Genomic DNA, 11,235 nt, shown 5'->3' with positions numbered 1-11,235 from the left:
CACTAATATTATCTTTAAAGGGAATAGATAAACTAAAAGCAATTTACCTCCAGCTGGTGGTACAGCATGTGTTCCATCACTTCTTTCGGAAGCTGGGCCCTAACCTCTGGCAAACTGTTGGCTGCGATTAGATTCACTAGAGCAGCAAAAGGGTTCCCAAGCCAGTTGTCGCTTAACCGAGAAAGGGGCTCCCCAAAGGACCAAGTGATTGGATCAGGTGTACGCTCTGCCGAGGAGTCAGCTCCTCGCGGAGCCTAGGCAAATTTCTCCAGGGGAACACTCGGTGGCTGAGATGACTCTCCAAGAGGGATTGATTCCCCCACCAGCTGGGAAGTTGAATTTAGCTTCAGCAATTCCACCAGCGGCTGCTACAAGTTCTGCATCCAACTGCTCATCATCTTCAGACACATCAACCACCTCTTCAACAAATATGTGCTCGACGACCATGGGCTCTGTGGTTGTTTGCACATCAGCAGCAGGCTCGGTGATCGAAGGTTCAGCAGTCATAAGCTCCTCGGCATCCTGAGTTCCAGCACCTGAGGTTTCTGTATGTGCATACTCAGGGTACATGACTGAGCTCTCAGCCTCAGTCTGACCAGGATAAATCACGGCGAGAGGCTGTTCCAGTGGCATGTTGGAGGCAAGATCCTTAAGGATCTGACCAACGTCAATTGGGATTTCTTCCTCAGAGTCAGAAGAGCTTAGTTGTACAGCCTCGGTAGGAGTGGAAGAAAGAGGGACAGCCGAAAGTGGGGTGACTTCCAGAACTTCAGAAGTAAGAAGTTCAGCCCTAACAGGTGTGAGACAAGAAGATAGAGGAGTCTGTTTTGCAAGAAGGGCATCCTGAGCCGACGTATCTTGTCTGCTCAGGAACTCCGTAACACCACCAAGAACCTCCGTGTATGCTTTAACATGAGGAGCAGGTGTCCCCATCCCAGGGGCAGGCCTCTTCTCGGAAGCTCCCAAAGCACTAACAACTCCGCTCCTTTCTCCTTCAGATAAAACGTTTGAGATCGTTGCCACCTCCTCCGATTCAAGATCGATAACTGGCCCCGCTGCTTTTGAGCTACCCTCAGTTTTCTTCTTCTTCTTTTTACTCTTCTTTAAAGAAGGGATGTTGGGATCCTCAGGCTCATCAGAAACCACTGGAGAAACCTTTGCAGCAATTGGAGCTGAAAGTTTCTTTGGAAAAGCCACTTCGGCTTTCCTCTTGCCTTTAGCTTTAGAAGGTTCCCCGGTTCTGATAGTTCTCCTTCTTGGAAGCTCGGCAGGCTCGGCAGTTGATCTTCTTGACACTGTAGCTGGTGATATCCTCGGCGGAGCACCTTCCACTATCCTAACAGGTGCAGGAATCCTCAGGTACAATGCCTTATTCTCCTCGATCATGACAGCATCATAATCCATTTCTAATGGGTTAAGCTCGGCATACCGTAACATGTCTTTCACACGTCGATCTTCACTATCGGTCCAGCTCGGTTCCTGTTGACCTGAAGACACATATAAAGATTAGCTTTGTTGCAAAAAGAAATCAAAATAACCAAAGCTAAGCTCGATTTGATGGGGCGGTAGTTTCCCGAGGGACCCTCGGATCCCTGATAACTTCCGAAGTTGCCAATTCTCAGTCACCTTGAACAAAGAAAAACTCGTCTTTCCATCCTTTGTTGCTCAGGTAAGTGGATCTGAAAGGGAGGAGCTTACATTTCTTTCGGGTTTGGAATGTGAACAGGTACTTGGTTCTGGGGCATTTAGCCAGTTGGTAAATTTTTAGAAACTCTGCTACTGTAAGGGGGTGCTTTACCCCAAGAATCTTCGGCCAAACGATCATGCAAGCAAAGAAGACTCTCCATCCATTCGGCGACAATTGGTGAGGAGCTATCCGAACATAACTCAGCAATTCCCGAACTATCCTTGGGAAAGGCAACCTCAAACCTATCAGGAAGATATTCAGATAGACACAGGCCTCATTACTATCAGCATCAACTACGGCCCCAACGTTATCGTCGTCGAAGCGTAATTGAATCGAATCGGGAAGGTGGCAAATTTCACGAATCTCGTGTTCATTTTTTCCCGACAGTTTAAACTCCCATGTAATTGGGTGTGAAGCACCCAACTCACTAGGGGCGTCCTCAACTCTGCGGCTCATTAGGTACTAGTGGTAAGGGATTAATGGACGAGGAACGAAAGAAATGCCCTGTCGAGATAAGATGTGGGCAACGCTCAAACGAAGGTGTTTGACCGAGGGTTCAATCAGAGGGAGGATGAAATCTAGGTATTGGAGTACGGGACAGTTTAGGTGGACAAAAGGCTCGGCCAAAGGAACAGACTCGACCGAGGTTCTGAAAAATACTACTTTTGAAAAGTAATATTCGGCAGAAAGATCCAATTGAAGAAGTGCCAGTTTCAAAAGAAAGACAGAAATCAGTAAAAGCTTGGAAGGGGCTACAATGGTTTTCAACAGCAAACAGTGGGAAGTGATCGAAGAGGAAGAGAGCTTTTAAAGGTTTTCGGAAGAGAAAGCCGAAGCGGTGCATTTAAAACCGGAATCTAGGGTTCGGCGAAGAGGCGTCTTTTCAATTCTTACCCTCCACACAGGAAACAACACGTGGCTGCATAAGTTTTTGACCGCAAGGAATTCGACGCGTGGCTCTCAAAAGGCGGAGGTAAGACAAAACGCTTCAGTTATTATTTTTTGAAAATTCAAAATTCAAAGAGCCAATTGTTTTGTTTTGCCAAAAACTAAACCATGCTCAGTTGTCTACACATAATTTCCATATTCTGTTAGAAAAGGAAATTAGGGGGTAACTGTTGGGTCATGAATCAACTGGGTTGGGCCCAGTATGAAAGTCTGCCGGCCCATTCCCAAAGCTCGGTCATTTTATTGTTCAAAATAAACTCGTGTTCGACAAACTTTGGCTTATCTAAATTTATATTATTTACACTCGGTTATTAGGCTCGGTTAGCTGAGTCTGAGGCAGGTACCGAATGTTACCCTTAGGAATGTTAGATATATCTGTATAAATATCTTATTTACTGTTCCTCAATACATTGTTGACATGTGGACCCTCGGTAAGTCCACAGTGTTAGATGAACAGGTGCAACCCGATGCCTATAAAAGGGGGGTCTCCTCTCACTATTTCGGTAATTTTCCTTTTTCCCTCCAAAAACTGAATATCTTGCATCAAATCCATAATCTTCAAGGTTATTTTTCTCTTAAACATTCTGACTAACTTAGGCATCGGAGCTTCTCCCAGCCGGACAACGCCGGCAGCTTTGATCCATACTCTTTGTTTTCCATACCCAGTTGATCCCTTGGTCACAAGGCCATCCACAGGGCCCATTCCACGCCATCATTCGGAAAACTGCTCAAACACCATGGATCCTAAACACTAAACCCTTTCCTCCGCCTCCTTTCGCACAATAAATACTGTTTGATAACAGTTTCAGGAGGATGTTGAATTTGTAACATCTGTGTGCTCTTCTAGTTTACTGTGTCTCTTTTCTGTTCTTGTATAGTGAACTTATTTTGCCAAGGGTAAGCCCTGCACATGCGAGGCAGAAAGTTTAATGAAACAGGGCGTGTATATGTAAAATGCTAGTTTGTGGATGCATGGGTGAATTTTCTATTCCTTAATGATGGCCTTATTTATTTCAAAATATGACTGGAACACCCGAAAGATTTTTTTTTTTTTTTTTTTCTTTTTTGATCCGCCTATCCTACGAAAGGAAGTATCAATCCTGCAATGAGAATGATGAGACCTGGTTGCTGGGCTTCTACAAATGCACCAAATCACTTTCTTTTTTTTTTTTCTTTTTTTTGATTATTTTGCTAATTAACGAGTGTACAAATGGTCCATGACAAGTTATGTTCTAAGGGATAGTTGCTTTGCCCATATCCATTTTATCTTAGCTTTCATTGCATTTACATTTGAGTCTACTTGCCGTCTAAAATATATTTGGAAGTGAAATCATCCATCTAATTTAATTGATGATCAATAAGCGAAACTAACTGATGTTTTACTTCTACATTTCATTGGTTGGTAAAAATAGGCTGTAATTTATTAAAGTCTGCCCTGACGAGCTCAAAGGACAACGTGATCAGGTGGCCTTCCACATCAAAATCTTGATTGCATGTGCTCAGAAACCTATATACAAGATGTTAAAAGGACTGAAACGCCTCCAAGAATTAACTGGTACAACTTAATATGGTTTTTCGCAAGCAAATCCCAAAGCACCCATAAAATAAATTGTTCTCGACTAGCTAGAGACAGTCAGCAAGGGCGGATCTAGGGGGGTCGACTAGGGGCATATGCCCCCAGTCGACCCCCTAAAAATCCTCCTTAGTACTTACTATGGAATTTTTTTATTTTTTTATTTTTTATATTATGATTATGCCCTCAAAGCCATGATTATGCCCCTCTCTCATGCTTCAACCATATATTATGCCCTTTAGTAAATTGAAATTTGAAAAAAAAAAATTAGAAACTTAGTCTTTCAGACAAATGAAAGGAAGAAGACGATGAATAGTACTTAAACTAACTAGACGATGCGTGTTTCTTTTGTGAGAATATTAGTTTTTTTTTTTTTTTTTCTAATTGTGAGAGTTTTCAGTTTTCAGTTTTAGTATTAGTGCGTGGGGATTGGGGACAGCAAACAGGGCAGCTGGAAGTCACAGTTCACAGCAGAGAACAAAAGAGATAAAAAAAAAAAAAAAAAAAAAAACTTTGAAAAGATACAAGGCCAACCCCAAGTCCCAACATACCAATTAATGCATTGTGCACTGTTTACCTTGAGCAGCACAGGACCTTCAACTCTTCAAGAATGATGGTGAGTTCTGCAGGAGAGTAATTGACACGCTAAGAAAAAAAAGCATTTTCAAAGTTTAATGTAAAATGACGGTTATTCCCCTCAAGTTAGTTTAATGTAAAATGAAAGGTGTTTCATTATTTTTTACTTGAGGGGCTTAACCGTCATTTAACATTAAACTTTGAAAATTTTTGTTTTTTGCGTGTGTGTCAAGAATTGCCCGTATAACTCTCCAGTCTCTCCTTAAAGGTTCAGCACTGCTTGAAGTCTCCTTTCAGAATTTTGCCAAACACCAATTTCAATTCCAAAACGTTCAATTTTTTTTTTCCAAAGAGACAAGTTTGGAAGGGCGATTGGGCACTAGACACTGGGCAAAACTTGTGTTTGTTTGAGTTGTTTCTAAGATTCTATTGGCCTCAATTTTCTTTAGGTATGTAATTATGTAAATATGTAATTAAATTTTTAAATTTATATTTAAATTGTTCTTTTAAATTAATTGTTTTAATATTTATGTTGTTATTCAGGATTCAACATTTCAACATATTCTTGATAATAACTTCAACGAAAATTTGAGGTATGTAAATATGTAATTAAATTTTTAGATTTAGATTGTTCTTTTAAATGAATTGTCTTAATATTTATATTGCTATTCAACCTATTCTTGTTAATTGTTTTTATATTTAATTATTTATGAATTTATATAGTTTTTGTTTCATATTTTAATTGTATAAATATATAATTGTAGTTGTTTGAGATTATGGAGAAAAACAATGATTCTATTAACCTCCAATCAAATTCTAAACGACCTCGTATTGAAGTAAATTTAACAAATTTACCCGGAGATCCTTGCTTCAAGAAAAAAATATGTGATTATCATCCTAGTGATAGAGACCAAATCCGAAGAGCATATCTACAAATAGGAGCTTGTCAACCCTTTGACCATGATTTTCCAAAAAGAAAAGAAAAAAAAAAAAAGAAAAAAAAAGAAAAAAAGGAAATACAATGTGTCGTTTTAATCCAGCATGATTCAAATAATATAAATGGTTGGAGTACAATATAGAAAAAGATAGTGCATATTGCTTATACTGTTATCTATTCAAACCGGACTTTGGAAATCAGGGAGGGGGAGATTCGTTTGTTACTGAAGGGTTTAGTAATTGGAAAAAGAAAGAGAGGCTCGAATGTCAAGTGGGGGCTCACAATAGTGCACATAATCAAGCTCGACAAAGATGTGAGGCTTTGTTAAACCATAAACAACGCATTGTAACAGTTTTTGACAAGCAATCGGATCAGCAGAAGATGTTATATAGGACTCGTTTGAATGCATCAGTTGATTGTGTTCGCTTTTTACAACAACAAGGATTAGCATTTCGCGGCCATGATGAATCTAAAGGTTCAAGTAATCAATGAAATTTTCTTGAATTGTTGCGGTTTCTTGCTAAACACAATGAAGAAATTGATAAGGTAATCTTAAATAATGCTCCTGAAAATCATCAAATGATTGCACCACATATTCAAAGAGATATAGCAAATGCGGCAGCAAGTGAAACTCTAGCTGTTATTCTTAAAGATCTTGGAGATTCGTCATTTGCTATCCTAGTTGATGAATCTCATGATATATCCGTTAAAGAACAATTGGCAATTGTGTTGCATTATGTAGATAAGCGGGGGCATGTGATTGAACGTTTTTTAGGCATTACACATGTTCGCAATACCACAACTGTAGAATTGAAGAAGACAATTGATTTTGTGCTTAGCAGGCATAATTTAAGTATTAGCAAATTGTGAGGACAAGGATACGATGGACCTAGCAATATGCGAGGTGAGTTGAATAGACTTAAAACTCTTATTTTGAATGACAATTCGTTTGCCTATTATGTTCATTACTTTGCACATCAGCTTCAACTCACTTTAGTTGCTGTTGCCAAAAATCACATTCAAATTGCAACTTTTTTTAGTTTGGCCAATAGTATTTTTAATGTTGTTGGAGCATCATGCAAAAGTCGTGACATACTTCGTGAAAAATGAACCGCTGAAGTAATAGAAGTACTACAAAATAATGAAATGTCAATTGGTCGTGGCTTGAATCAAGAAATGAACCTAAAGAGACATGGTGATACGCGTTGGAGTTCTCATTATGGTGCAATTGTTAGTCTTATTGCCATGTTTTCTTCTGTTATCGATACGGTTGAACACATTGTTGAAGATGGTTTAAGTTCTGAACAGAGAGCAGAAGCAAATATACTAAATCAATCACTCCAGACGTTTGATTTTGCTTTCAATTTACATTTGATGAAAAATGTTTTGGGGATTACAAATGAGTTATATCAAGCACTACAGCGAAAAGATCAAGATATTCTGAATGCAATGAAGTTAGTTAAAATTTCAAATCTGCGCTTACATGCTATAAGAGAAGATGGGTGGAATTCCTTATTTGAAGAAGTTACTAAGTTTTGTGCCAAAAACAATACTGTTGTCCCCAATATGGATGAACTTTACCAACCTCGATCACGACGAAAAGCTCAAGGCATGAAAAATTTACATCATTACCGTGTGGAGCTTTATTATACTGTTATAGACATGCAACTCCAAGAACTTAACAGTCGCTTTAATAAGGCAAGTTCTGAATTATTACTCTGTGTTTCGTGCTTGAGTCCAGATGACTTGTTTGCGTCTTTTAACAAAGAGAAATTGTTTCGTCTTGCTCAATTATATCCGAATGATTTTTCAGCAGTTCAACTTATCACTTTAGACAACAACTTGAAACATATATCTTTAACATGCGTTCTAGTGATGAATTTGCAACACTCAAAGGGATTTGACAACTTGCTGAGAAATTGGTAGAGACGAAAAAGGATGTCGTATATCCCTTGGTTTATTCATTGGTGACATTGGCATTGATTCTGCCAGTTGTGACAGTAGCTATTGATAGAGCATTTTCAGCAATGAATATTGTTAAAAATTGTTTACGTAACTGAATGGGAGATCAATGGATGAATGATTGTTTGATTACGTACATTGAGAAAGACATATTCAAGACCATAAGTAATGAAGAGATCATGCAGCAATTCTAAGGTATGAAGACTCGTCGAGGATAATTGAATTAGCGCTAGTCGTGACTAAACAAATTGTAAGTTCTATTTATATGTTTTAGAACATAATTAAAAATTTTGTTGATCATTCATTTATTCGGTTTGTTATATTTTTGTTCAACTTTATTTTTTGTACTCATTAAAAAAAAATCATGTCCCCAGTAAATGAATTTTCTGCTTCCGCCACTGACAGTCAGGCTGATACTTTCGAATTGAGGTTCTGGTAGACAGATGATGATGTGTTTGTTTTGTGGAAGGTGAAAAGAAAGCAGAGATCTGGTCGTAATTAGTCATTTTTGTATTTTTGTCGGTGCTTTTTCACCAAATTAAGGAGTATGGCAAGAATTATATTATTATATTTGGAATATCCATCTTTTTTGCTTCATGATTGTAGGTTTTGCCACTGGTGGAGCAAACCTTACCACAGCTGCATGTCCCACTTCCAGTACTGTCAGTATTCGGAAAAGACGAACAACACATATAAAGCCCCTTTATTTTCTTTTTCATCGACTGGTCAGAACACATTGATAAAGTCACGAAATTTTACAAAGTTACAGGAATTTTCTTTAATATTATTTATGAAATTTTCATGCGTTCATTACCACATACATCTCTACGACGCGCGTGACACCTCCATTCCACCCTTTCGCTGCATACCGTCGTTGTTGCTGGTCTCATGTGGTGGTCTCTTGCCCATTGCCTATGGGATGTCTTCGCGCGCGGGCGAATAGCTAACACATGCTGACCTTCCTTCGCCGCCGGCCGATGTTGCTGTTTTGTGAATTTTTTTGTTGTTTTCTTACAACTTTTTATTTTCCTGGTAACTTTGTTGTTTTTAATTTTTTATCTGTCCCTCGACCTGTTGCTACGTTTCTACTGTAATTGTTATTCAAAAGGTGCTCGGATAAAGTTGAAGAGTATCTTAAAGTTTATCCCCTGGCCTATCCTATCTAAGTCTTTTGCTCTGAGAATTCGGATAAGATTATAGGTTTTGTGACTGTCATACTGCTGGCGGCACATGGTTTAATCACTTTTAATGATAATTTTGTTTTTAATATTCATAAAAAAAAAAATACATAACATCGCATCATTCATTTAATAGAGTCTCTTTTTAAGGTTGCACATGGTTGTTTGAATTAGGTAGTTCACATGTCGCACTTTTTATTTTTTATTTTTTTTATTTTTTTTGTTCATTGAATTTGTAAGGGTGAAAAATATATATAAAGATATTTGTGCATGTGGCACGTTCTTATGCCGTGCTTGTGAAAAATTAAATTCCACCATTACTTTTTCTTTGGCCAAGCAAATTCCACAGTTGACTGATCACATTTTCACATGCCAATTCATGTTTTGTCTACAAAGTAGAACCTCTGAAGAAGTGTAGAATTATAGAAAAAGTGGGAAATAAAATATCTGGAAGGTTAAATACTAAATACCTCTTGAAATATCATAATTTTATTTTTTCTATTTTAGGAATTGATTTTTATCACAGAAGGTCCTTGTAGTTTTGATAATAAATTAAATTAGTCCTTCTGTCAGTTGACCGTTAGTTGACTTAACGGAAGTCAACGTGGACCAATCAAATGTTGACACGTGGCACCTACTTAAAATTTTTTTTTAATAAAAAAAAAAAACAAAAAAAATTTGGGGGTGACCGAGGCTCCAACGGGGTGGCCGAGCCACCCCAATACCCACTAGGGGTGGTTTCGGCCAACCCCTTGGGTAGGGCTGGATAAAAACCCGCCCAACCCGCCCCGCCCCACCCCGACCCACACGGATTTTAAGTGTTTTTTTGCGGGTACGGGTTGATTTTCCATAACCCGCGCTAGGCGAGGCGGGTTGCGGGTTTTGAAAATTTTTCCTTGCAGGTACCTGCCTCACCCCACCCCACCCAAGCCCACTGATAAGAATAAAACAAAAAAAAACCTAGCCCTAATCCTTTTTTTCTTGCGCCGTTTCTCCTCTCTCTCCTCTTTCTCGTCTCTCACGCACTATCATCTCTCTTGCTCTCTCTCCATCTCTCGTCTGCTTCTCTTTTCATCTACGCCGCCGCTCGACATCCTTCGGCCACGGGCTACTGCGCCGCTCCCACCTCTAGACCACGGTCCAGGTTTTTTTCTCTCTCTCAAGAGATCTCAAGTTTTTGGTCTAGATTTCATATTTTTTTCTCTCTCTCAAGAGATCTCAAGTTTTTTGTCCAGATTTTATATATTTTTCTCTCTTGTCCAGATTTAATTCGAAGTTCTTTGGTTTAGGTTTGGTTCAAGGGTTCTGATGTAGGTTGTGTAACTTGTGTTTGTTTAGGAGGGGAAGAAACCTGCAGAAGAGATGAAACGAAAAAGAAAGAAAGAAAGAAGAGAAGTCGGCAAAAGAAAGAAAGGAGAGGATCTGAGGAAAGAAAGAAAGAAGAGGATCCCCGATCTACCCCACCCCGCAACACCCGAACCCGCGCGGATTTTGTTCATTGTGCTCGGGTGGCGGGTGAGAAAAATGGCGATACCCACCCCACCCAGACCTGTGCCCACCCCTACCCTTAGGCTGCAAGGGGGTGGCTCGGTCACCCCCTTGGCCACCCCCAAAATATTTTTTTTTTTTTTTTTAAACATTTTTTAATTTTTTTAAAAATGAAGTATGTGCCACGTGTCAAAATTTGATTGGTCCACGTGGACTTTCGTTAAGTCAACTATCGGTCAACTGACAGAAGGACTAATTTGGTCTATTATCAAAACCACATGGACCTCTTGTGATAAAAATCAAACCCGAGGAGAAAAACAAATAAAATTATGAAACCCCATGGGGTATTTAGTATTTAACCCATATCTGGAATATGGTCCATGCATGCATGGCTACCCGTGCTGTGGACTTTAGTGATTATAATTAATTACAATAATCAACTTAATTCATTATACAATAATCACCTTAATTTAACATTATAATTACAATAGAGAGCATTACCGACAATAATTAAATTTAATATTGAATAGAGAGTTTGTTAATGATGTATTTTGTGAATTTTGTTAAAATTTTAAAGAAAAGTTAGAAGTATAAAGTATTCACAATGAAATCTTTATTTTTAGTTTTTCTTTAAAATTTTAGGATTGATTACTTTTTTAGTACATAGTTTGCACATTTTTATTTTTTTTCTACCTGCGTTTCAAATCTTATAACAAATGATATCTGACTTATGAGAAAATATCAACTTAGCACATCGGTCACATTTCGTCACACGTATTGTCACATACAAATGCCAAGTGTCCTAAAAAAATAAAAATAATTAAGAAATTAAAAAACTAAACCTTAAAAAAAATAATAAAATAAAATAAAAATTGAAAACTTATGG

General features: G+C 38.4%; 1 pseudogene; it reads left to right on the top strand.

Annotated features, from left to right (window-relative positions):
* The first annotated feature begins 6,897 nt into the window (after nucleotides 1-6,897).
* Nucleotides 6,898-7,781, top strand: LOC148583228 (uncharacterized; annotated as a pseudogene).
* The last annotated feature ends 3,454 nt before the right edge of the window (nucleotides 7,782-11,235 follow it).

This window comes from Corylus avellana, chromosome 10, assembly GCF_965113065.1.
Source record: "Corylus avellana chromosome 10, dhCorAvel1.hap1.2, whole genome shotgun sequence".
In the NCBI taxonomy this organism is placed as follows: Eukaryota; Viridiplantae; Streptophyta; class Magnoliopsida; order Fagales; family Betulaceae; genus Corylus; species Corylus avellana.
This window is presented reverse-complemented; position numbering and strand designations above follow the sequence as displayed.